The sequence below is a fragment of the Perognathus longimembris genome, chromosome 28, assembly GCF_023159225.1.
Source record: "Perognathus longimembris pacificus isolate PPM17 chromosome 28, ASM2315922v1, whole genome shotgun sequence".
In the NCBI taxonomy this organism is placed as follows: domain Eukaryota; kingdom Metazoa; phylum Chordata; class Mammalia; order Rodentia; family Heteromyidae; genus Perognathus; species Perognathus longimembris.
Genome location: NC_063188.1, coordinates 60,070,344 through 60,098,322, shown reverse-complemented (window position 1 = coordinate 60,098,322; position 27,979 = coordinate 60,070,344). Strand labels below are relative to the sequence as shown.

The 27,979-nt window shown below is 44.3% G+C and overlaps 1 protein-coding gene and 2 long non-coding RNA genes across 8 annotated transcripts in view; 2 read left to right on the top strand and 1 right to left on the bottom strand.

Annotated features, from left to right (window-relative positions):
- Nhsl2 (NHS like 2) overlaps nt 1–27,979 on the top strand; it is a 272,880-nt gene that overhangs the window by 146,668 nt on the left and 98,233 nt on the right. The window lies entirely within an intron of this gene.
- LOC125343412 lies at nt 19–24,883 on the top strand. The gene is made up of 3 exons (XR_007209332.1): nt 19–30; nt 3,631–3,637; nt 24,525–24,883. It is a non-coding gene; the product is annotated as an uncharacterized LOC125343412 (long non-coding RNA).
- Nucleotides 14,291–27,461, bottom strand: LOC125343414. Its single transcript, XR_007209334.1, has 3 exons — nt 27,451–27,461; nt 24,835–24,837; nt 14,291–15,289 (listed from the first exon to the last, which is right to left on the bottom strand). It is a non-coding gene; the product is annotated as an uncharacterized LOC125343414 (long non-coding RNA).

Here is a 27,979-nt window from a genome sequence, read left to right as displayed (position 1 = left end):
TGCTACTTCTGGCCATTTTCTATATATGTGGTGCTGAGGAATCAAGGCTTCATGTATCCAAGGCAAGCTCTCTTGCCACTAGGCCATATTCCCAGCCCCCATTTCTGACTTTTTAATGATTAATTGGAGATAAAGAGTCTAACAGAGTTTCCTTCCGGGGCTCACTTTGACCCTCAATCCTCAGATCTCACCCTCCTGAGTAGCTAGGGTAACAGGCACTGGGCTTAGGACGCTTTGTGAATAGAAGTGTCCAGGCTGCAACCTAGACTAATGGAATCTGACTCTGGAAGGTAGGGGTTGGGAAGAAATATTTTCTAAAGCTCCTAAGGAGATTCTGATGTGGAGATAGATAAGAACCATGGCTTCAAAAGGAAACAGGCCTGTGTGATGCTCTTTGGAGACAAAGAAGAAGGAAAAAACTCAGAGGCTATGCCCTCATTCTGCAGACAAGAAGAAAAGGTGTGGAGGAGAGGCCATATTTATGTCCTAGAGTGAGGAGGAAAAACTGGACCCTATAGTAAGAAAGAGATAAGGAAAGCCACCACGGTCAGAGCTTGACCCAGCCTTGCTAGAATGATGGCCCACAGGAGGAAATGGGAAGTATGGGAGCACAACATGTGGGAGAAGAAGGTGTGCTGGCAGCCTCCTTTTGCACCTCAGGAGGGCAAATCCCAAGGCACCGTTACTACCTGGGAGGACCATGGGAACTAATGTATTCCTCCCATAGGCATCTCCCCAATGTAGTGCCACCTGCCCACTCATACATTCACATCAAATGCCACCCGAGAATACAGAATAGCCCCTCTCTGCCCTAATAAAAGCCAGGCTTCCAGGGCAGACAGCACGCTGGGGACAAACATCAGGTCCTTTGGGGTGCCCCTTTTGCTCTAACAGGAGACTGCAGCAACCTAGGAGCTGTCTAGAAGACACATAGAGAAATGCCTAGCAAGCACAAAGCACTGAATACAAATCCTACACTGCCAAAAATAATTATAAAATAAAAGGAATCCAGGTGGGCATCTGCGGCCCATGCCTATAATCCTAGCTACGCAGGAGCTGAGATCTGAGAATCTCATGCTTCAAAGCCAGCCTGAGCAGGAAAATCCAAGAGATTCTTACATCTAATTAACTAGCAAAAATCTGGAGCAAAAAACACTGAATGAAAGGATTGACACTGAATTCAAACCCCAGCACAGGTACACACAAAAGAAATAATAATAAAAATAAAGGAACCTGGCCAAGAAGAGAAAATCGACTTGCTCGTGGTGACATGAGCTGTGAGCAAGCCAGGACTCCTGGTTCAGTGTTCCTTGTCCCAAACATCTTGAAAATTTCAGCTTCGGACCCTAATACTCCAGTGCTGAGAACCTGGCTGCCTTCCCAAGATGGCCCTGAGGCTCGGACAGGTCCATGGTGTCACCTAGTGGAGCTCTGAAGTTGCATCAGGAGAGGTGGGGCGGGGCATTCAGTGGTCTGCCTCTCGGACCTTTAGTCAGGTGAGAGTTGCACTCCCCACCCCCACAGGGGAGACTATGACTTTAAGAAAGGACGAGTCAGAGCCGCAGGGATCAGTTTCAAGCAGCCCTCAGAAGGCAAATCTGGATTGAGTTTAGGAAGCAAAAAGAAGGGGTTAGCTGTGGTCCTGCCTCCTTCCCCTTCTCTCCTTTGCTCATCCCTCCTACCCCAGCCTTCATCTGGAAATGCTGTTCTCTTGGCCAGAAGGTTAAACCCCAGGGCTTTCCCAGCAGCTTCTTCCTTTCACCTGGTCCCTCCTGCAGCTCCAGCAGCGCACCATCGGGGCATGGACTGCACTGAGTAGGTACGTGGTCTGATATTTCTACTGTCACCTTTTCATGAAGGGCCATGGAGATCCAGTGGGAGATGGAAACGGGGCTTCCCAGGATCTCCAAGGACCTGAGGTTTGAAGAGCAGGAATGGTTTTTAGTGGGTCCACCACAATCGGTCTTCAGGCAGGCTCAGAGAGAAAGAGGGTTAGGCTGTGTGCCTGACCAACTATTTACCACCTCTGTGTTGAGCTTACTAAACCCTCAAGGGGTAAGAGTTTGGCAGTGTGGAGAGTTTGAGATCACTGCTGAAGGAAGAGAAGGAGGAGGAACTGAGGCCAGAGATGTGCTAGAAACTTCATAAGCAAAGTGGATTGGCAGGAGCTTCAGTACCAGCTGAGGATGAAGTGGATGATGTTCAGTCTGCTCAAGTTGGATGTGAGGGGACCAGGGGCCCCTTCATGTCTTTTTGGGCTCGTTTTCCACTCTGTTCGATGACTGCAAACAAGGCTGTTAGTTTTTAAGGTCTTCAGAGAAAATCACGTATGTTACCTAGAGAGAAGCTGAGAGAGAGAGAGAGAGAGAGAGAGAGAGAGAGAGAGAGAGAGACAGAGAGTTGGTGACAGATCTGATGAAAGCTTTGGATTTGAGCTCGATTGTTTTCCTCCTGATATTTCTGATACTTTGTTATGTATTCTATTTAGCCAACGTCTTTAAGGGTAGTAAGTTTGGAAGGAGGCCTGGCAACCCAATATGGCAGTCATTCCTTCTCTTTGACATCATTTAGATCGCTGTTCTCCATCTCTCTATTCCCAATCTGTTTAAGCAAGGAAGGCACAATTGCTTGTAGTGTACTGAGGTGACCTGATAAGACATGATTGGTGCTGATACTGTTGACATTAGACTGGGTGTATCTCACTTGACAAGTATCTCTTCTAAGAGACCTGGGCCTGAGCCTCAAATATGACCCCAGCCACTGGGGGTGGATTTGGAGGGTTAAAACCTGCAGAGATTGAGTTTGGCCTCAATCTTCTCAGATCTAAGGGGAGCAGCCAGCCTTCTCTGGGCCATTACTTAGGCCTTTGGTGTCATATGTGGACCAATCATTGGGATTTGCTGAGATCATTGGAGAATTTTGTTCTTGGTGACTTTGCGTAGGAGGAATGCTGGGATCTAAGCCACCCAGGCTGTTGAGGAAGTGGTGGGTTGAAAAAAATTGGCTCTTGAGTGGTCTTTTGGGTGCAGAAAGCTTAGGGATGGCACTGGCAGGTGTAAGTGTGTGCCCCTGTGTGTGTGCACACGTGCTGTGTATGTGCATGCATGCGTGTGCACACACACACACACCTGTGCATGTGCGCATGTGTGATATAGGAAGTAGCCCTTCAGAGAAAATGGATTGCAATAGCAAGGCAGGGAATCTAACCCTATTCAAGTAGGCTTGGGATTCAGGACTGGATTCTTATTGCTGGCAGCTTGCACAGGCTCCAATGAGTGCAGTGAATGAGCAATGACCAGCTCCAGCATCCACATTATTTGCTCTCAATCTTCTCAGGCTTGCCCGAGGCAAGTGGGGAAGATGGCTGAACTTTGTGACTCCTGAGAGGGTCAAATGAGACTGCCAGACTGCCTGAGGCATCGCTAACCAGATCTAAAGTCAAGTCATCCTTCCAGGCATGGTGGCACATGCCTGTAATCCGAACAGCCAGTAGGCTGAGGCAAAAGGATCATGAGTTCCAGGCCAGCCTATAATATGTGCAGTGAAACAAATGTGTGTGGAGAGAGAGAAAGAGAGAGGGAGAGACACACACACACACACACACACACACACACACACACAGAGAACAAGTATACAAGTCCTCTTCATATATCTGTATATCTGTCTACTGTAATGATTTGGGCATTTAGGCTTGAGCCAGGCTTATCTGAGGAGTTATTTCCTGAGCCTGGAAAGAAGATGGAGAATCGTCATCATCATCATTTCCTGGGGCTGTGACAGTGCTACTTTGCTTGTCTACTCTTTAAGTCACACTGTGGTGCTCTTGGCTCCTTGAGAGGGGATGCTGCCAAGCTAAATCTTCCTAGCCTGCAGGATATGCACTGCCCTTTTACAGACTGCTCCATCCACTTCCTGGTGGTCCAGAGACCCCTGCCATTCCTTTGCAAAATAAAGTAGTTCCTCCAAGTGAACAGTTCAGCTGTGTGGATGGGGTGGGGGCAGAGCAGGGGGGTGGTCAAGAAGGTTGAATATGAGCAGAGTGCCTGTAATCCTAGCTCCTCTGAAGGCTAAGATCTGAGGATTGAGATTTGAAAGTTGAAGAAATGCTTAATTGATCACCAAAAGGCTGGAAGTAGAGCTGTGACTCAAGTATTAGAACATGAGCAAAAAAACCCCAAGGGAATAGTGCCCAGGCTCTGAGTTTGAGCCCCAGTACCATCACATACGCATACAAAAATGTTGAGTGTATGCCAGCATCTTAGAGTCCAAATAGGGTGACTTCACAGAAGACACCCAGAAGCTGTCCTGTCCTGTGAGCATACATTTTTGCTTTTGGCAAAGCACTTAGTTTCTTTCCCTTTTTGCAATTCTGATTGTTTGAGAGGATAAAGGTTTGGGATGCTATTTTTTAAGGGGAGAGGAGCCCTGCCCACTTAAAGCTGAGTAATTCCAATAAAAGCAACCAAGTAGATGAGGCTTTTGCCCAAGTATGGGGAAATAGCCATCCATCTCTTCCCTTAATTAGAAAAATGATCTGCCGAGTAGTGAGTCACGCTACTGGCCAAGCCAGGGGAAGTGGAGGTGATAGATGAAAAGGCGTGCAGGGATTTGGATTCCTGATGTCAGTAGCTGTTTGGACCTCTTTTGCCCCCTCCCTGTGCCATAGATAAAACATCAGAATGAGCTGCATCTTGGTTATTGGTGATGTTGATGACACAGCAGGGTTCAGCCAAGCATTTGGTAAGCAGGTTCTCTGCAGGGGACATGCGGGATGAAGGCTCTTTGCAGGTCTGGGCTTCTGTTTTTCTGTTTGTTATTCTGTCTGCACATGCACAGGGTGAGGTTGCACATATGGATTCATCTGTATGTAACCACACCACATCCAGACTCGGGCATTCACATGGTCCAGAGCCTTGCTTTTGCCCCTTCCTTTTGAGGCTCTCTTTATTTCCACGTGCTAGGCACTGTCATCCAATGTTTGAGATCTGTGTGGTGCTTGTAAATGTGCCTTTAACAACCCATTCTGGTAATGAAAGGGTGCCCTGCTTTGCAGCCTTTCCCAAATTGTTTTGTTATGCAAACCTGCTTGTCAGGGATAATTTTAAGATAGGAACACTTGACTGGCTCAAAAAAGTCTGAAAAGTGAGCAGTTGACTTGAGTGAGCCTGAGAAAGCCCAACACTGAATGTGGAGAGAGGTCATAAGAGTCAAGTCTACCCATCATCCAGAGTGTCCTGGTGGAGGCAGGCAGTGGCCCCCAAATCCTCCTGGTCCAATTCCTTAGTGAGGACCAGATGTCCAGCTTTTAGCATGCGTGCAGCACACACGAGCCCTGTCCCTGCCTTTTGGCAAGCTCCAGGGCCACAAACAAGAGTAAATATGGGGGGCTGGGGATATAGCCTAGTGGCAAGAGTGCCTGCCTCGGATACACGAGGCCCTAGGTTCGATTCCCCAGCACCACATATACAGAAAACGGCCAGAAGCGGCGCTGTGGCTCAAGTGGCGGAGTGCTAGCCTTGAGCGGGAAGAAGCCAGGGACAGTGCTCAGGCCCTGAGTCCAAGGCCCAGGACTGGCCAAAAAAAAAAAAAAAAAAAGAGTAAACATGGTTGCTATCCCACCCAAGGAAGGAGCAGGAGCCATGTGAAATTATTTGATAGCCCTCCCTCATCCATGGAGGACCTGAGCCAAGACTCCAGTGGATGCCTGTGTTCACAGTATCAAAACCTGCATGAGCTATAACTTTTCTATATATCTATATGTATGATAAAGTTATTTGCTATTATTTTATTTTACTCATTGACTATTTTATTATTGCTACTCTCTTAGCATGAGCACTGTAGTAAAAAATTAAGAAGTTATTGTTACTCTCTTAGCACAAACACTTACACATAAAAAAATATAATTAGCCATATACTGTAATAAAGATTATGTGAATGTGTACTCTCTCTCTCTTTCTCTCTCTCTCTCTCTCTCTCTCTCTTTCTCTCATGAAACAAGTTAAATATTCATATTTTCCAGACTGGGTGCTGTGGTGCATTGTTGCTAACACTCAGGAAATAGATGGAAAGGACTGAGAGTTTGAGACCAGACTGAGGTACACAAGTGAGACTCTGTCTTTGAAAAACAGGCAGAGAGGGCTGGGAATGTGGCTTAGCGGTAGAGTGCTTGCCTAGCATGCATGAAGACCTGGGTTCAATTCCTCAGTACCACATAAACAGAAAAGCCAGATGTGGTACTGTGGCTCAAGTGATAGAGCACTAGCCTTGAGCAAAAGAAGTTCAGGGACTAACAAAAAAAAATTAAAGAAAGAAAAAAAAAACAGGCAGAGAGTTAGTGGCTCATGCCTTAAATCCTAGCTACTCAGGAGGCTGAGATATGAGGGTCAAGGGTCAAATCCAGCCCTAGCAAGAAAGTCTGAGAGACTCTTCTCTCCAATTAACCATCAAAAAGCTGGAAGTGAATGTGTGGCCCAAGTGGCAGAGCACCACCAGCCTTGAGCAAAAAAGGACCTGAATTTAAGACCCAGTTCTAGCACCAAACAAAACAACAAAAAAGTACAGCTCTGACATGGTAAGAAACAAATATATCAAGAAAATACACCAGCCTGGGTTTTGTTTGTTTGTTTGTTTGTTTGCTTTTTGGTGCTAAGATAGAACCCAGGGCCCTGCGCATGCTAGGTAAGAGCTCTATCATGAGCTATATCCTTTGTCCCTACTGACACTTTTCTCTGGTCTGAGACTGAGACTCAAGCCTGGTATCTGATGCTTTTGTTCATTGGCTAATGTGTAGCACCTGAGCCCTGCTCCCAAGCCCCCTACTAACACTCTTTGAAACTTTTTTTAGTCTGTCTCACTATATTGCTCAAGGTGGTCTTGAACTCCTGAGTAGTCTCCCCCATTTCAGCTTCCTGAGTAACTGGGACTACTAGCATGTACTGCTAAGCATGGAAAAAGTACTTTTTACTTTAGGATAATATCACTTCACAGGAAGTTGCAAAAACAGTGTACATGAGAACCCTGTGATCCTACATCCTGCTGTCCAAGATCTTACTTAGAACTGAAAAGATGACCTGGGTACTAATCACAGAGCTTACTTAAATTTCACACTACATGTGAGGATGACTTTCATTCTACCCAATTTTACCACCTGGGTAGATTTCTATAAGCATCACCACAGACAAGCTGCCAAATTGTTCCATCGCCACCAAGATCTTCCTCATGCTACATGGTCATGTATTGGCTCCACCCACTACTTGTTCTTCCCAGCACTATCCCTTGCTGACCAAGAACCTACTCCTTGTTCACATGATTTTGTTATTTGGGGTTGTAGCTTAGCAGTCAAGAATTTGCCTTGCAGGTCCAAGGCTCTAGGTTTGTTCACCAGTACCACAAAAATATATGTTAAAGAAATATATCCTATGCAACCTTTTCAGATTGAAATTTTCATTTAGCATAATATTCTCTAGATCCTCACAAGTTGTTGCATCTTGCAATAATTTGTTCTTTTTGTGGCTAAGTATATTCCATGGTCTGAATATACCACATTCCATCTTAACCATCTACTTGTTGAAGGACATCTAGCTGTTTTCAGCATGGGGCTATTATGAATAAATATTTTGCAAATATTTATTGAACAGGTTTGTGAGTGAACATGTCTTCATTTCACTGAGATAAATGTCCAAGAGTATAATTTCTGAGTTATCTGGTGATCACATACTTAGTTTCCTGGAATGGTTGTACCATTTTCCATTTCCCCCAGCAATGGATGAGTGGTACAGTTCCTTGATGTCCTTACCAATACTGGTATGGTCACTTTAAAAAAAAAACTTTTTTTGTTATTCTGGTTGACTTATAGTGGTATGAATTATGGTCTTAACTCAAATTTCCCTAATCAAATATAATATAAGAGATCAAGTCGAGAGGGGAAAAAAAACTACTGTACTTACCTTTTTTGCTTACTATGTTCTTTCCTACTTTATGTTTAGAGAATTTCCTTCAGCCACTCTTTCAGAGAGGTCTCCTTCAGACAAATTCTTAGTTTCCCTTCTTCAAAGGACATTCTGATTTCCTTACCATTTCTTACGAGTATTTGCACTGGATATTTGAATCTGAATTGACAGCACTTTTCTTTCAGTATATGAAAAAGTGTGTCACATTTTTCTGGCCTCTGCAGTTGCTGATGGTGAAATCTACTTTCAGTTGAATTGCTTTCCCACCATTGATATAATTAACTGTTTCTCTGATTGCTTTGAAGATTGGAGGGATTGTTTTAACTTTCACGAGTTCAAATATGACTTGTTTTAGTCATCTGTCCATCTCTATAACAAAATACATCATATAATTAACTTAGAAATGATTCATTTAAGCATATGGTCAGCCCATTGCTTTGGAGAAGCCCATCATGGTGAATCAAAATGGTTCATACCAGAAGCCAAGAAACAAAATGAGAAAAGAGATGGCCTAGATGCCACAATCCCCTACAAGGACATGCCCCCAATGACCTAAGGACCCCTCACAAGTCTCTACCTCCTCAAAGTGCTACCTTTTCCCAATAAGTGCCACCTAAGGAACAAATATTTAACACATAGACCACTGGGTGACTTCTAAGGTCCAACCAAACTTTCAGTCTGTAGATGTATGTCTTTTACCAAGTTTTGGGCTTTTAAACATTTACTTAATCAAATACCTTTTCAGTCTCACTTGAGTACTCCTTTTCTTCTGGTGCTCTGATGATACAATTCTGAGTACTACAGATATCTAGTGCTTTTTTTCCAATATATTTTCTCTTTGTTATTTGGATTGTGTAATTTCTTTTTAGGGAGATAGGGAGGTATATTGAGACCAAGTTCCACTATCTAAACCAGGATGGCCTCCATCTCTTCTTCTGCCTAACCCTCCCAAGTGCTGAGATTATAGGTCCATGCTACCATGACACTGTATAATTCCTATTGTTCTATCTGCATATTCACTGATCCTTTCTTCTGTTATTTTTTGTTACTGAGTCCATCCAGTGAGTTTTAAATTTCTGCTGTCATATTCTTCAGCTCTATCATTTCCATTTGGGTCATTTTTTTAGATGCTGAGATTAGAAGAAAAGAAGTACTCTGCTCCCAAACCTCAGTGTGTTCTTTATATCTTCTGTTACTTTGGTGAACTTTCCTGTTTGCTTTACAAGAGTATTTGTGGTAGAGTGCTTGTCTAGCATGCTTGGCACTCAGTCTGTCTGCTTAGGTTTAACATGCAGGTATTGGTGTACTTTTGTAAGTTTCAATGGTTTCAATGATGATTTCATTTCCAGAACCCTTGCAAAGATATTCTGGTTTGAATTGTTCAGCTGGTGCAGCTGTGCCTCCCTAACCCCAGGTATCTTCTTACTGGAGCTTCACACAAGGGGGCTGATGCTGCTGGGTAGGGATAGAAGAGGCCCTATATTTAGGGGGAAAAGGCACCTTAGATGAGGTGCCTGTGGGGCTACCATTTGATCCCTAGTAGTGTCTCTCCAAGGCCAGTCAAAGATGCTGCCCCAGGCCTCTCAACCAGTCCTTGTACGGAAAGAGTGAAAGACACCTGGCTGTAGGGCAGAGAACAACTGAGCAACTCACACAGCCTACTTGCTAAAAACCTGGTGCCATCAGAACTCCCACTCAGTCTCTACAAGTGTCACCAGGGGAGGAAGGGCCAACTTGTTACTGGATGGAGGATTGAAAAATTCTGATCAAAACATTAAAAACTCACCAGGCACCCATGGCTTATGCCTATAGTCATAGCTACTCAGGAGGCTGAGCGCTGAAGATCACAGCTCAAAGCCAGCCCAGACAGGAAAATCTGTGAAACTTATCTCCAATTAAGAAGGCCCACAAAACGGAAGTGGAGCTGTGGCTCAAGTGGTAGAGTGCTAGCCTTGAGCAAAAAAACTCAGGGACAGCACCCTGTTCCTGAGTTCAAGCCCCGGGACTGGCACTAAAAAAATAAAATCCTCAAAGATACTAAATTTGGCTGGCAGCACAGGAGCCACATTCCAAGATGCAATTTAATGTTTGAATGGGTGGTGGTCTGCAATGTCCCGAGCCCCTTACAGCTGCAGACCCTCAACACAGGAGCACAGAGAAAAGATGAAGCAAGGGGCAGCTGAAACATCGTTCTTCTACATTCCCCGAATAATAGCCTCTTTCAAACACAGCAAAGTAGACAGAAAATGTCACATCTCAACAATTTGCCACATTTGCTAAAAATATTTTCTGGGAAGCAGCTCATTACTGACCCAGCTGTGAGCCCTACCCTCTTTCTAGCTTAGAAGTAGCTAATATCCTAAATTAGCCCTTTCCAATCTCCATGTGGGTATTTATACATTCATCAAAACATGCATATCCACAAATAATATTATTTTCTTTTACATGTTTTCTAATTTTCTATTTAAGTGACTTCATATGGTGCATACATATCTTTCTGCAACCTCATTTTTATGCTTTTAACATTTATCAATGCTGACACACAGGTTGTATTCATTTTAATAGCTGCATACTATTCCACAAAATCTGAGGTTTTATTCTAGGGTGGGGTTTATATAGCAGTAATGGCGGCAGGAAGGGAAAGGATTTGGAGTGGCTAGCTAGGCATGGCGATAGGCTGATATGAGCTGTCCATCCAAGAGTGGCATCATAGGACCTCCCCATGGGCTAACTTCACATCCCACAGGACCGCCCCCTGGGTTCTGCCCGTTGCCATCTTGGCATACACGCAGTCTGAGGCGGGAGGCGGGGCTGGTTAATGCTGCAGGCAGTGCCCCACATATTACCAGCTGTCTTCCTGGCCTGGGTGTTTCTGCATACTCTACTCTGCTCCCCATACACTTCCTCCATGAGGACAGGGCTCCATACTCTTGGATTCTTTGTGAGATTCCCCTAAAACAAGGCTTTATTGGGATGTGAGGACCGTGGCAGGTGGTGTATTCCAGAGCTAGAGGGAGAGGCAGAACTTAAGCACGCAGGGGCAGCAATGGGTGGAACATACAGGCGGAGGCTTTAAGAGGCAGAACTTTGGGAAGACTGAAATCAAAGTTAAGTAATGTTGAGTCAAGGTGACAGTCCTGGAACCAGTAAAAGGGGCTAAAAAGGACTTTGTAGAGTGAGTGAGAAGCTGTGAGCCTGGTTTGAAGGGGTAGGCCTATGATGTGCCTGTTGCATTGTAGGTGCTCTATGAAATAAATGAAGTAAGGAACTTCTCAGGCATACGTGTGTAATTTAGTATCTTCCCAGGCTCCAGTCAGGTCACTCTTCTGTTTCCCAATTCTCTGATTCACTCTCACCCCCATATCTCTATTCTATTCCAGATCTGAGCTGGGTATGAAGTGAGCAGGGCACAGGAGAGATGAATGGGACTCAATCCTGAGGCTGTGGTGGCTATTAGTTGACTTGGAAAAGGTATCTGGATATCCAGATACCTTTGTTTTGTTACTTCAGCGATTTTTAACCCATCAAACCTAATGCCCCTTCATGTAACCAATTTTCCTATCATGGTAATCTAAAATAAAATCCCTAGAAAACACAGCCCTCTCACACATAAAAATTCACTCCAAGATACCATTTGAGGTCTTTGACATCTTAACTAGGTTAAACTTTGGGCAGAGGGGCAGGGACAACCTAAGGACCTAGCAAACTTCCTAGCTTCTAGAACCCCATAGGTACCAATATTAAGTAAAGGCCCAGTCAAGGTGTCTCACATTCTGAACAAATAAATTGCCAAGAGTCAAATGCGTATGAGGAAAACTCAGTGCTAGATTTCTTTCAATGGCATCCCATTACCTCAGTGATAAACAGAGCCCCAACAATGAACAATGGGAATCCAGATCTGCCAGTCTGGCTCTCTGGCTGCCAGCTAAGGCTCAGGACTGGGTGGACTTGATGGAGAAGCCAAGGGCATTGTCCCACATGTTGGCCAGGAAAACTACTGCTGGCAAGGTGGAGAGGTGGTGGGAGGTGGAGGCCCCTGGGGACTGTTGGGCTCAGCTTGTTTCCAGTGTTTTCTGGTGGTGGTGGTGGTGGTGCCGGTACTGGGTCTGGAACTCAGGGGTCTAGGCACTGTCCCTTAGCTTTTTTGCTCAAGGCTGGCACTCTACTACTTGAGCCACAGCTCTGCTTCTGGCTTTGAGTGATTAATTGGAGGTAACTGTCTCAGACTTTCCTGCCTTGGCTGACTTTAAACTGTGATCTTCAGATCTCAACCAGGTGAGTAGCTAGGATTACAGGTATGAGCCACCAGCAACTGACTTTCAACATTTTTAGTTACAGTGGCCAGGGCAACAGATGTTATTTGCTCTGCTCTTTCTTGGACTTGGGACATTGGAGGAGGAAACCCCATAGTGGCCCTTGAGGCTGAGTTCATGTTTGTTTCAGAACTGGGGCCCATTGAGCAAGATGCAGTAAATATAACTTGCTTCTCCTTCATTTGGGTTTAAGATGACTATGTGCACCTTTCAGTTGTATGTACTGACCGTGTACCCACAGCCTGTACAATTTACCTTTTCCAAAGTTTGCTAAACTACTTTTACTTTTCCAGTGTGATTGAGAACTTACCAATGCCAAGGTTCCAAGTAGGAGCTTCTTCAGTTTCCTATGCCCCTTTAATGACAGGTATAACACATAAAGAGAGTTACAGGAGCTCACCCTGCCCTACACTCCTTTCAGGGAGACAGTCTCATATTCCTGACCAGTGAGAACCAAGGCTTCCTCATGGCAACAGAAGGGCTCACTCCCCATTGGTCCAGGGATGTTGCTAAGTGCTTTTATTGGTCCTTTCTCCTAACTCCCTGGGTCCTGCATTCCTAACCTTTTAAGGTTTTGGAGTTTCTTTGCTGCTAGGAGCTGCCCACAACCTCATATGATAAGTAAAGGATAGAGTCTCTTAGACAAAGCCAAGCAGCCTGTATTTCTAGACAAGTATCAAATGGTGACTAAAAATCCATCTATAAAATTTTAACAGCCACCGGACAATTCCATATTCCTAGAAGAAAGATAGCCGCTGGGCCCAGGGCTAGAAGCGGCAGATAGCTTGCCCTTCCCAGCCCCTCAGTCTTTAAAACAGAGAAAAATGGCCTGTTCTTTCTGAGGGCTGATGTGAGAACTAGCTAATCAGAGTGATGATGATACGCATGGCCAATATAAAAGTGAGCTGGCAGTACTTGTTATCACTACGGAATCTGGCCCATTTGCTCCTCTTCCTGTGGTTACCAATGCAGAAAGCTTATTAAACTTGACAGTCTGGTGGTGCTGATAAATGGGCCACACCATCTGGATTCTGGCTCCCAAAACCTGGGCTAAGGATTATGTTTTCTTCTCTAAGGACATTTCAAGGACAAAAACTGGGTACAAAAGTGAAGAAATGGCCATCATTCTGTGTTTCTGCTATACAGTGTGTTTGCAAATCCCCTATTGCTGGCCCAGAGTAAAATTCAGGTACAACAAATATATGCAAATCTATGACTGTTCTTGTGCCAGGCACTGGGATACTTTCTCTTGTTCATCTTTTAAAGACTTCATCCTTGAAACACTATCAATCTGACATGGTTATTGAGATTCAGAGAGGTTAAGGGAGTTGTCCAAGGTCTCACAACTAATAAGGAGCAGAACTAGGATTAAAAATCCTGTTATGCTTGGCCTTGTAGGTCAGTGGTAGAGCACTTGCCTGATACGTACTTAACTCAAGTTTTGACCCCCCTCAACACTGCAAAGAGTAAAAAATAAAACGCAGCCTAGTTTATTTAATCCAAACAAACAAATGTTGTACATAATTAATGACTGTCATGCACCTTGAAGGTGGTGAAGTTGGAGCGTACTCAGTGCCCTTGTATACACTGATCCCCTGAGCTCCACCGTCTCTTCTCCCCCTTAACTGTGTGAGGAAAGGTAGGGGTAGGGGCACAGAGGAAAGGTAGAGGGAGTGTGGTACTTACCTTAGAGATTTTGTTTAGTAAATTGTCCTACTGAGGCCATCAACACTGGCCAGTGACTCACTGTTCTCCCATTCTCGGGACCTGTGTGTTCTCCCAGGGAACAATGGCTCTGGTCATATAAAGAAGTATTTTGCTGGGCTGGGAATATGGCCTAGTGGCAAGAGTGCTTGCTTCCTATACATGAAACCCTGGGTTCGATTCCTCAGCACCACATATGTACAAAATGGCCAGAAGTGTCGCTGTGGCTCAAGTAGCAGAGTGCTAGCCTTGAGCAAAAAGAAGCCAGGGACAGTGCTCAGGCCCTGAGTCCAAGGCCCAGGACTGGCAAAAAAAAAAGTATTTTGCTAACAGACACTAAACAACAGAGGAGACGCTTTATGATCCTTCTCTTGCTCCCGAAATACTATCAGTCTACACTGAGTATAATCTTGATGGCAGATGTTTTAGCTCAATTGTGTGTCCACAAACAGGATCCCAGGGAGTTTCTGTGATCATCCCATCAGTAGTGTTCTCCTAACAGTGGGTGGTAAAGCTCTGTGTGCTCAGCTGGGAATAGAGAAGCCTAGTCTCCTACCTATGGTGAGGGGTGGGGAGGCACTGAGGCCAGTTTCCAATGCCAGCAGCTAGCTTGGATCAGCAGAGGAAGTCTGAACAGGGTGGAGGGGAAGTCAGAGGGGAAGTCAAAGAGTCAGGAGGTGAGGGTTGCCCACTGCAAAGCAGAGGAAGGTATCCTGAGGGCTGCAGGAGACAACCAAGCAGTGGTCAGAAGTTGGGAAGAGGTGTGAAAGGGGTTATCCTGGAACAAGCCCTCATGTCAGAAGTACCCAACCTAGCCATCCAGACTAGTTTGATCTTCACACCCACGAGGATGTTTATTAGGTGTCTATTGTATAGGAGGCACTAAAGCAAACACTTTCTATTGATTAACTCATACAATCTCCATGACAACCCTGTGAAGGAAATACCATTTTTTCTCCACATAATCAAGATGAGGAAGTTGAGTTTCAGAGAGATTGACTTTTCTACCAGTAGGTTCAAGGAAAAGGTGGTTCTCAGGATGGGATAGGATCCAGAGAGGGGGTGGTGAGGGTCAGCCTTTAGAAAAGTTGGTGGACAGGAAGGGACAGATTAAAATAACTTGGTTGGGTGCCAGCAGAGTGACTGAGCTCTTGTCCAACAGCCACCAACTTCTTGGAGTTAGGAGGCAGAATTCTTTTGTTTGACAGAGTGACGATGCCACTGGGGTACTCAGAAGGGTACTGAAGATGTACCCTCCCACTGTTTAGCACATCTGTGCCCCGAGACTCAGAATCACACACACGGTAGGAGAATAGGAGGGGACTTTTCTTCTCCATAGCGTCAAGAAATGTCCTCAACATTTCTTCTAGGCAACACCAGGGGGCATCGCAGCTTGATTCTGGCCTCTCCCTTCTTGGATTTTATTTGACCTTTTCTGGGAGGGTAGGAAAGCTAGAATTCCCTTAACTTGACATAGAGAGAAGTCTTTGCACATCAAACAAAATTCAAAATTCGCTTGATAACTGGTGCTTGTCTATAAGTAACCTCTTCCTGCCAAGGACAGAGTGGAACTCCAGGAGCTGTGAAGCAGGGAAGGCGGCCAGGATAATTGCAGTGCTCCCAGCAGGTGGCGATGGACTGCCAAATGATGAGAAACTAGGAAGAAACTGCTTGCCTATATTGTAGTCTGGGGTCAAGACTGCTATGCACAATTGTGTGAATTTACTCTGTGCAAGGAAGGAAATCAGAATGGATGAGAAATGAAATCCAGCCCATAATCCATTAGGATAGCCCTATGTCCTGGGGCCACTTTGTCCGAGGTGGCTGAAATGCGTTGCAACTCTTTTAAGCTGTGCAGCCAGCGGGAAGTGCCTTTTTTAGTTTTGCACAAAGGCACCTCAAGAACTAACAGTGCCAGTAGGGGAACCCCTCCCTTCTTTATTCTCTCTCATCTATTTTGGTTCCACAACCCTTCTCCCCATACCTAGTCCTACCCATGCAGATTTTCAGTTTTGTTTTTGTTGGTTTTGAGACTTGGTCTTGCTATGCAATCCAGGTTGGCCTTGAATTCTTAATCTTCCTACCTCCTCTTCCCAAATTCTGGGATCATAGGCATGTACCACCTTGCTTTGCTGATATTTGGGTGTTTTTTTTAATAAGCATTTCTTGCCTAAGCCTCCTGGCTCATTATTCTTTCTGGAAGCTCTCTCCTCTACGATTCTGTCACAATTTCTTTTGCCTGGAAACCATAGAAATTCACTAGAAACACTGTGAATGCCTGCTCTGACACATTGAAAGTTTAATCAGTTGAGCAATCAAGATGACAGAGAGTTAAGGATGCCCAGGGCTCCTCCCTTCTGCCCCCTACCACTCACTTCACATGTATTCACTGAGTGTCTCCTTTTTTTTTTTTTTTTTTTTTTGGCCAGTCCTGGGCCTTGGACTCAGGGCCTGAGCACTGTCCCTGGCTTCTTCCCGCTCAAGGCTAGCACTCTGCCACTTGAGCCACAGCGCCGCTTCTGGCCGTTTTCTGTATATGTGGTGCTGGGGAATCGAACCCAGGGCCTCGTGTATCCGAGGCAGGCACTCTTGCCACTAGGCCATATCCCCAGCCCTGAGTGTCTCCTTTGATGAGCACTGTTCTAGTTATTGTGAACATTATGGTTAACAAAAGTATAAATAAATTTGCCTGGAATTTATGTTGTTGTTCGAGTGAGTTTCATGCTCTCTCTCTGATTTTGCCATGCTTCTGTGTTGGTCTGGTACCCTAGAAGCTCTCTCTCTCTCTCTCTCTCTCTCTCTCTCTCTCTCTCTCTCTCTCTCTCTCTCTCTCTCTCTCTCTCTCTCTCTCTCTCAGTCCTGCCAAAGGCTGGCCTGCCACTTTGGCTATATATAGTGCTTGGACATCAGGCAGGCATGCACAATTTGTCATGTGGAGAACTTAATGTGTCAATTTTCCTCTCCCAAGTGCCATTGTATCCAGGCCTGGTAAGAGCCAGGATAAGCACTGTACTCCATCATGGTCATTTTTGTGCACTATTTAGTTCTTGTTTTCTGGAGTGAGCCAACAGAGAAGGGTGGCACCAAGCCCAGGCTCTGAGATACAGCATTGATTAGACATTATGGGGTCATTTTTCCGGTTATTTTTTTCCTGCTTCTGATTGAGGCATCCTTCAATAAGGGTCTGTGGCTTCTTATTTGCTCCAGGTGGTAGTGGCAAGGTTAGTCTTTCATCCTTCCTCCTCTCTTGTATTTTTCTTCTTTGCTTACAAAATACCAAGATAATAATACAGCAGAGCAAATGACCATATACTCTCTATGGAGAATGAACAAATGTTAGCACGTTTGTCACAGTTTGCCTGAGATTGTTTTGCTAGCAAAATAAAATATTGCAGATACCATGGGAAGTCCTTGTGCTCTCCTCTGCATGGCCACCCCTTACTGTTTCAATCTCAATACAGATCCATGCTTTCTGTGCTCACATATGGTATGAGGGGAAATTCATGCTTCGATTTAAAGTTTATCATGTGATATTATTCAATGTGAAACACCTTTTGAGGATTTGCTTTTTTCAGTGCTATATTTCTGGTATTTGTTCCTTTTCCCTATAGATGGAGCTTTTTTGTGTTAATGGTTATATACTATACCATTGGGGCTGAAGATGTAATTCAGTGGTAGAAAGTTTGCCTAGTGTACACAAGGCCCTGGGTTTGAGTCTTTAGCACAGACCAAAAAAAATTAAAGATTCCTTATTAGTCTTGGTGGCTCACACATATAATCTCTGCACTGGGGAGGCTGAATTGGGAAAATCAAAATTCCTAGGCCAGCCTGAGCTACGTAGCCAGACCCTGTCCAACAGAGAGACAGACAGACAGACAGACAAAGAGGAACAGGTTGTGGCAAACATGTTTTTTTTCACCATTACCACCTGTGCCTTGATGAACATTCTGGAATGTTTTCCCTCATGAATATAAAGAGTATGTGTAGATAGTATGAACTTGCCCTTTAATCTGGCTATAGGGATTTATAGGGCTATATGAGAAACCCTATTCCTCAAATATGTCTCCAGAAATATCTTATACTTTATCTCCCTCTTTTCTCAAAGCTATGTACCCACTGAGCATTCTAGACACTGCCAGACCACTGTCATCAGCTCTCTCCCATCCCAGTTCACCACCAGATCAATCTGATTTACATTTCCTCACAGAATATGGTCCCAACTCCTCACCAGCTGCCATATAAGGCCCTCTGCTGGATGGCTCCACACCACCTTGCCAGCATCATCTCTACTACCCAGCCCAGCAAGCTCTCAGGAAGCCTTCAGTTCTTCCAACGGACCCCTGACCACAGATTCCATCTTTCCTGAACACTTTTGTATTGTTTTGTTTTTGGCCAGTCCTGAGGGCTTGGAACTCAGGGCCTGAGCGCTGTCCCTGGCTTCTTTTTGCTCAAGGCTAGCACTCTACCTCTTTGAGCCACAGCACCACTTCTGGCTTTTTCTGTTTATGTGGTGCTGAGGATGTTGTGCCAAGTTGTGAGACCACCACCAAGAAGACCACCAAGACTCAGACATTCCGAAATGCAAAAGCAAGGCAATGCTTTATTTAAGCGAGCTGCAACTCGGGCCTCGTCCTACCCACCGACACAGTGGAGGTTAGGAGGGAGCCTTGAGCTGTGATTACACAGGGCTTATAAAGGCAAAGAACAAGGTTACAACAATCAGGTGTTCAAGCAAGCAAGATTAGGACACAGGTACAAATCTGATTGGCTCAGGGTTTGATTCTAAAATGGGGTTCACGTGGTAAAATGGGGTTCACGTGGTAAAATGGGGCCTGAATTCAAAGTCTGGCACTTCAAGGAATCGAACCCAGGCCTTTGTGCATGCTAGGTAAGCACTCTACCACTAAGCCACATCCTCTGCCCTCCTGAACACTTCTGATCATACATCTAGTTATAATGCTCCAGTCTATCTGGGACAAGAACTCAATAAGTTCTCAACATGTGCCTTGATGACACTTTCTTTAGAAGCCTCTCCAGGCAAAGCTTCCCATCCCCATTCCTTAACTTCTACTGATTGTTTTTCACTACTAATATTTGAACTCAGGCTCACTAAGCATGAGCTTGACCACTTCAATCACACTCTCAACCTTTTTTTTTTGTTTTAGTCATTTTTCTTGAAAGGTCTCCAAGTTTTTTCTCCAGACAGCATTTTCTTCCCAAGTAGCTGAGACCATGCCCCACCTTTAAGGTTTTGGCTTAGAAACCAAGTCTCACTATGGAGCCCAAGCAAACTTACCATCTTCTAGCTTCAGCCTTCTGAGTGATGTGATTATAGGCATCGCTAGAATTACAGGCTTAAGCCACCGCGTCCAGCTCCCTTGTGCTTTATCTCTTCATTACAGTATTTATCCCTGCAGCTTATACACATCAGACATTAAGCCTCTCAACTCCCTTGCTTGGAAAACAAATTGGATCTCATTTTGTCTTGTTGCTTAAAAGCCCTTCAAAATCCAAAACAATGTCTTGCATGCCTGTTCTGCTTGGCAATGAGCAGTGTTGAGACACTGCTTTCTTTGTGGTACTTGGTGACAGTGACATGACTGCCTTTCTGGTACTAGATGGAATGAGGGGCAACATGCATGGCTAACATCCTCTAGAAAGTGGGTCTCCTGAGTCCTCTGAAGCACATGGGACAGGTTGGGTCCTCCATCCCCACTATCTTTCCTCAGTGCCCCCTGCACCAATAGGGAGAGTGACAAGCTTGCTGAGTAGTAGAGAACACTTGGGAAGTTGAGGAAGGAAAGCCAGGTTTCAGATAGGTCACAGAAGTGCGGAGAAGTCAGATCCCAGGGGTTGGCCAGAAGACCACATGATTTGTGAAGCAAGGAAAGGAGTCTCAACTGGAGATGGACTTGGGTTTCAAGGGATTGGGGAACAGGGGCCTGACTACTTTGTAGCACTCTCCATCTCTTCCTCTTCTAGGACAGTTTCCCCCACCAGTGTCTCTCCCCTGTCCCTTGGGAAGAAAATAGAACAGTCCCACTTGGCTTGGCCTGCTTGGGCAAGGGCCCTGAGGCTTACAGGTCTGTCTTCCTAGAAGTATGCCTACCCCTCTGCACTGTAGCAGAAAGGCAGGGACTTTCTCCTAAGCCACCAAAGGGGCTGTCATCTCATACTGCTGGGGAACAGCATCCCTTCCATTACCCCTCCACAGACACTTTCAGAGGCCAGGTGAGCTGATAACCAAAAAGGAATAATTTCTATGTTATTAGCACATGTTGAAGTTATAAAGCCTCATAAGGAGGCTTGAGTTCCATTTGCAAAAAAAATAGGACCTGATGAGAGCATGTTATGGAAACATTTCCTGCCTTTCCCAGTTGATTGGGGACATAACAATATGTTCCCAACAGGGAAGGGAAATGGAAAACAGTACTATACCTATAAAGAGTAACTAATGGGCCTAAATTAAAGGGAGCCCTGGGCACCTCCAGTCAGGAATTGGGAGTGGCCACTCTCCTCATGCTGCACGCTTCAGGCCATTTCCTCTGCCTGCTGGCCCATCCCAATTAGCTTGAATTGATTCATACACACACACACACACACACACACACACACACACACACACACACATACACACACACTCATGGGCTAGTGACCTAGATGGCTTCCTACTACCCTGGACATTGTTTTCCCAAATTTGGAACCATCTCCCACAAATTAAAAATGCCCAGAAGAAGCTTTTTCTTTTTTTCTCTTTATTTGAATGCTTCTCAATTTATTTTTCTACATAGTAGAGACAAGTACAGTTAGCGAATCAAGTGTAGGATCTTGGACAGGTTTTGTGACTGAAGATGATATGGATGTTGGGAATGAGAAATCTTTGCAACCCCCAGAGGTTCTAGCTCTCATGCCCTCCCCAAATTACCTCAACTTACTAGGACTCAGCCTTAAAAGCCCATTTCAAAAGCTGCTTTTGTTCCTTTCATAAGTTTCATATTTTATTATCTCCCTCCCGAGACAGGAAAATAGACAACAAGATCCTCCACTTATTAGAAAGAGTTCATCTATTCCCCCTTATCTCATTCCCAGCACATAATGGGTGCTGAACAATGTTTGGAATGAAAAATTAGTCTTACCGTCTGTAGCAACACACACTAGGTCTGTTTCCCCTAACTTGAACTGAAACTTGGGAAAGACAGTCACAGTCATTTCTGCTAGTGTCCATAAAATGCTGGGTAAGAAAACCTACTTGAAGGGAAGGACTCCATTTGTGGACCTGACTATCATGAAGAACCCTCACAGATGCTTTGATCAGGCCTCATGCCCCTGCCTATTCTGGGTCAGGTGCTTCAATGTCTGGATGAGTCACTGTCCTGTTCCTCTACACCTGCTTCCAGAAACATTGGTAGCTTGTTCCAAAATGATTGCTTTTACATCAGTCTGGCAAGTTTTAGGAGACCCCTTTTCCCTTTTCACAATAAAGAGAGAGAGAAAGAGAGAGAGAGAGAGAGAGAGAGAGAGAGAGAGAGAGAGAGAGAGAGAGAGAGAGAGAGAGAGAGAGAGACTGTCTGTCTGTTCTGGTACTAGAACTTCACACTCTCACTCGGCTTTTTCCAAGTCTAACTGGTGCTCTTGAGCAACTCCTCCAAGTCCAGTTTTTCCATGGTTAGTTGGATATAAGAGTCTCTTGAAGTTATGTACTCAGGCTAGATTGGAACTTGGATCCTTAATCATTGTTAAATAATCCCTTTCTTGGGCCACTATTTTCCCTTGGGGACTGGAGATGAAACCCAAGACCTCCTACACATGTACTCCTGTGAAGTAAACCCTCTACTACTGAGTGTATCTTCAGCCACCCTGAATCACTTTTGTAGCTGTTTGTGCTGATCCACATTCTGTGATTCATAACAACTTCCTTTCTAGAGAAGAAACATGTTCATCTCACCTCTTCTATCCTTAGAGTTGTTTTCCTGTGTTTAGAAAAATAAAACGTGGCATTTTGTTTATATGGTAAGGAAATCATTACTTAAAACTCTTTATATAAATCCTTTTCTATCCTGTTCTGCACATTGTTTTCTTTCCTGGTCTGCTGTTTTGTATTGAATTACTGGTGTATCGTGCTTTCAGATGTGCTAAAATATATATATTTTTTTTTATTTTTATTTATTTATTTATTTTTGCCAGTCCTGGGCCTTGGACTCCGGGCCTGAGCACCATCCCTGGCTTCTTCCCACTCAAGGCTAGCACTCTGCCACCTGAGCCACAGCGCCCCTTCTGGCCGTTTTCCATATATGTGGTGCTGGGGAATCAAAACGAGAGCTTCATGTCTAGGAGGCAAGCACTCTTGCCACTAGGCCATATTCCCAGCCCCAATATTTTTTAAATGATGCTGCCAACTATGTTGTTATTTTGCTTTGTGATTTTTATGCTTAGGAAGTTTCACATTAGATAAACACTCCTGTACATTCTTCCTGATATAAAGGTGAAATTCATTTACTTCCTCCATTTGAATTCTTTGGGCCTTTTCTTCAGATACTAGTGTGGAAGTAGCCCCTCACCCTGTAATTAACACACTATTTCTTTTTAAATTTTATTCATTTATTTATTGTCAAAGTATGGTACAGAGAAACTGTACAGTTTCATACATAAGGCAGTGAGTATATTTCTTATCAAGCTTGTTTCTTTAGTGGCCGTACAAAGCAATCAATTAGGCTGGAGCCTTAAATATGTTAATGAGGTCAAACCTCCTCCCCTATCTGTCCCCAGTCTTTCTTTCAACCCCTTTGAAAAAGGATAGCTTGGGGTGGGACCTTTCAGCTGCTGGCCTATGTCTGTAGCATAGGGAGAAAATGAGGGGAAGAAATTTGCTATGTAATTTTAAATATGACAAGCTACCCACCTATCATTCTATTTCTCAAGTAAGCACTTGTCACCTTTCCTCAGCAGCTTCAGTGTGATCCAAATCCAGAACTCCCTGTTAACTGGGCATCTAAACTTTGATTCTTGAGCAAAGTCTTGCAGCCAGCAGCCCAAGTTCCCCTAGCAACTGCCAGGCTGGGCCCGCTGCATCTTCTTCATGGAGCTGGCACGGTTGCCATGGAAATGTGAGTGCAAAATTCCTTTGCGTGTTGGAAGCTAAAGACTTCATTTTTGACGCACATGGTCCAGAAATTGATTGACCTCCAATTAAGTTTTTGTTATTTTCTTGAATCATCTTTCCACTTGTGCCTCTTGATGACTATGTCCAAGGCACAAATGTTTAGCTTAATTTTTTAAAAAGTGTAGGTACTTAGAGTTGCTCCAAAAAGAATTAAGATGGCCTACAAAGATATCTCCAATACTTAGAACCAAAATTACATATATAATGAAAGATGAGGCAAAGCAAAGACAAAGTAACTAGGGAAGAAGTATCAAAAGAAAGTGACTGCTGCAAGTCCTCACTTGATAAATGTGAGTCATAAATATGGCTTTAAGCTCTCACGGAAGATAACAAAATATGACATGATCATTATAAGATTTATAGACAAAGGCACATCAACTGCTTAATAGAAACATGAGTGCTCCTAACTTTGAGACTAAAAACATGCCATTCTGGGTACCAAATAAATATGTCCTCTTTCTACTCTTACCACTAATCATATTATGTGAACCAGAAAACATATTTTGCTAGGTGCCAGAGGCTCACACCTGTAATACTAATTACTCAGGAGGCTGAGATCTGAGTTTCCCAGTTCAAAGCCAATCCTGGCTCACAGAAAAATCTGTGAGACTCTCAAAAGCCCGAATTGGTGCTGTGGCTCAAGTGGTAGGGCACTAGCCTTGGGCACAAAGAGGCTCAAGGACAGAGCCCAGGCCCTGAGTTGAATCCCCAAGACTGGCAAAAAATAAGTACACTCTAGTCTCAGTAATAGTCTTTGTTTCAAAACCACTCTGTATTTGTTATTGTTGTTGTTAAATGATTACTATAAATTTTTGAAATGGTAAACAAGTGAAATTCTATGCAGCCTGAAACATGAGGTGCCAGTTTGTACAGTATGATGTCACCATTGTACTTCTTGAGTGTACTGAGAAAATCTCTGGCCAAATGGACTTTCTAGAGGACTAGGAGTCAGGAAGACTCCATTTTCTCTGAATTCCCTTCAGAACTCTGAATACTATGTGTATGCATTAACTATTCAAAAATACATCTTCACATTGTTGAGGATGGAACTCAGAGCTTCACACATGTTCGGCAAGTGCTTTACCACTAAACTACCCCCACCCCCCAGCCCTTAGGTACTCTGTTATAAATCAATACAGTGGTTCTGTAGGGCAGTTTGACAGTGTGTTTTAAAAGATTTTAAAATGTATATATCCCTTGACCTGGCAATTCTCCTTTTAGAAATGTATACTAAGTGGGATGGAGGCATAGCTCAAGTGATGAGTACCTGCACAGCAATGATGAGGCTCTGAGTTCAAACCCCAATACAGTGCATATGTGTATGTGTATGAATGTACACACATCTATGCATGTACAATATATAAATATATGCATATTTACAATTACACATAGATATAGATGTCCAATTACACACAAATATATGTGCACGTGTGTGTGTGTGTAAACAAATGAGTGCCCAAAGAGGCTTGAGATCAGAAGACTGAGGTCCAAACCAACCCAGGCAGAAAATTCCAAGAGAATTTGTCTTCAATTATCCAGCAAAAGGTCAGAAGTGGATGTGTGATTCAGGTGGTAGAACACTAGCTGTGAGTAGAAATAGCTCAGTAAGAGACTCAGTACCAGCACAAAGTAAAACACATTGGTTATAATGTAAAGGGGGACCGTTCCATGCCCTCCAGGGGGACTAAGTCAATTATGGAAAGTTCACATACTGAGGTTGCATGGAGCTGTTGAAAGTAAAGATAGAAATAATTTTTTTCTTTTTTTTCTGCCTAGGTGCTAAGCTTCTTTTGCTTAAGGCTAGTTCTCTACCACTTGATCCAATGGTTTTCATAGTATTTAATTTGAGATAAGAGTTTTGTGGTGATTAATCAGATATAAGAGTCTCACAGGCTTTCTTGCCTGGGCTGGCTTCAAACCACGATCCTCAAATTTCAGTTTCCTGAGTAGCTAGGATTACAGGCATGAGCCACTGGTGCCTAGCCAAGGATGGAATTTCTACTCTCCAACAGGCCTCCCAATCACATCAGTAGTCTGACTAGTGTTACATTCTCGGTTCCTGTACCCTACCTTCATTATAGTTACTATGGTTTAATATATACATATTTAACATACACGCACAGAACTGTCAGTTCAATGAACTGTGCCTGTCTTTGAGGTCACTGAGTTGGTTCTTTACCACCAGAGAAAGAAATTTAAAGTTGCTGCCAGTCTTGCTGAATTGCTGATAAAAAAATTGCTGATTTGATAAAGCAGTGAAATTTATTAATTTTATTAAATCTTGGCCCCTGAGCTCAAGTAATTTTAATGTCCTGTGGAAGGAAATGGAATGATTGCTGAGCCCTACTGTTCGAGGCTGAGACCCCACGGTGGTGCTCTCAAGCCCCTTCATGAAAGATCATATTTAGTTAGCTTGTCATATTTGGTGTCTGACAGATATTTTTCTCCAAGACAAATGAAGCGAGCCTGTCACTTCCAAGAAAATAGCTAATGATATTGGTTACCAAAAATAACTTTTGAACTTTCCAGTGAATATCTGAATTTAACAAAACTAGTTTCTGCCACCAGGCTTAACTACTTCCTGATATTTAAGGCTTTATTTGCCTGCCCCTTAATTCTTTATGATCTGTTGGAATTCCCAAGTCCCTCTTGCCGAAAATCTGGGATGTCTGGACTGATAGACTGCCCAGCTGGTAAGAAACCCGTGAGTGAGCACATACACACCATCTCTGTGCTCCAGGTTTCAGGATCCCAGAGTGTGGGCCTGCATGCTAGTGGGCTTCACAAATGTTGAACAGGTGCGTGAAGAAGGCTATCATCACACAGCAAGGCAGAGACACAAATAGTCACAATTCAAAGCCTCAGTACCCATACTCCTCTTACTTTCTACTCTCCCTATTCCACCCGGACCATCTCCACCATGCTTGGGCTTCAAATTCATGCCTTAGAGTTAATGATGCTCCTTTTATCTGTCCAGCCCTGATATTCTCAGAGTTTCTGAACCATCAAATATCTCCACGGCCTTCCCGACACACACCAAGCTCTATCTTCACAGTCCTGACACCAGGGTTCCCTAATTTGAGGATAAGCACTGTCCATTGTAGCTCCACATCCACCACACCTCCAAACCTCTCTCCAGTCCCACCTTGCCCAGCTCCACTCCACTCCCAACCCCTTCCCCATCTACTGACTCTTCTCCTTACCCCTCTCCTCACAAGAATCACATGGCTGGCTGTTTGGGCTTCCAGGACCTTCTCTCACCTAAAGGCTTTGGTGGCTCCCTATCACACTGAGTATAAAAACCACACTCCTTCTCACAGCACTTAAGGCCTCCGTAGTCTAATCCCTCCTACCTCATTTCCTACCTGCCTATACCAGACTACTCCTTTCTCCCCAAATTCCAGGGGACCATCATGCCTTTCTTCTCTTGCTCAAAGTGTCATCTGACTATAATGTTCTCTACAACCGTCATTTTACTGGCAAATGTTACTTGGTTTTTAAGGCTTTTGGTGGATTTTTCTGTTTGTTGTTGTGATTTGTTTTGTCTTGTGGTGCTGAGATGGAACCTCTGGGTCTCACATACGCTAGTCAAGTGCTCTACAACTGGGCCACATTTAAGAACTGATTATGTATCACCTTTTTGTGAAGAGACAGGCAACACAGGGTCTGGCTAGGTATTGTATGCTGGCTTCAAATTCACAATCCTCCTGCATCAGCCTACTGAATGCTGAGATTATAGGCATGAACCACCACACCCCGCTTCAATCACCTTTTCTTGGTGTTCACTGTAGAGATGAAGAGACTGGAGTCCAAGTCATATTGGTGCCTGCTGGTCATCCCTGAACAGCAGTTTGGTGGTCTACTGCAGAACACTTTGTTGTCATAAATAGGAATGTAGGGAAAGCATTTAGCATCCTTTGGAAATTGTACCTTTCCTTCACATGGAGAAGACAAAAGTGCATTTGGCATACATGTAGTGAGGTGCCAAGCTTGTCTTTGATGTTAAACACCAGCTCTACCTAGCTGTGTGACCCTGAACAAATCCCTTAACTGCTCTGAACTTCAGTGTCCTAACACGTAAAATAGGAATAATAATAGCTCTCTTTCACATTTGTAATAAAGGTAAACTGAGGAACATGAATGAATCCTTTAGGTGATTCATATTCCTCCCTCCCCAGCACACAGGAAAAGAAGTGTGATTTGGTGGAACACACAACATTAGGAGACAAGGCAGCTGTGCTCTCACTCTAGCATGGAAAAGCTGTGCAATATTCAGCAAGGCACTTTCCATCTTTGGGCTTTGGTGTGTTCCTGCACTTGTGACATAGGAGGGGTTTTTTTCACAGCAGTTGGGTGTTTCTATTTCTTCCTTACCTAGCCACTCAAAAATGAAAAGGGAGGTGGGAGGGATGTAGCTCATTGGTAGAGTGCTTGACCCATGTATGGCAGGGTCTTGGGTTCAGTCTCCAACATTGTACTAAAAGAGATGTGGGGACCTGCCTGGGAGAACTAGGAAAAGGGACCTGAAGGTGCCAAGCTGGGTTGCTTATGGCAGTTGGAAATCTCAGGAAATACTTCCTGAAGACACAGGTTTTAGAACCCAGTGACCTGGAAGGGAACTCAGGGCTCCACATAACCAAACACAGACCCAGCTCCCCTCCCACCTGGCCTCTGAGAAATGCCCCCATAGGCTTGGGCCTCTCTGCCTAAGCAGGCCTGGAACTGATTCAGGGACCCAGCTGCCTGTTGCCATGGCAACATTCCAGCTCTTTGCCTAGTGACAGGGATGCTAGGCTTTGCTAACAAAGTGCTCTGCAAAGGACTTCATGTCTTTGTCAGGGACAATTCTGCCT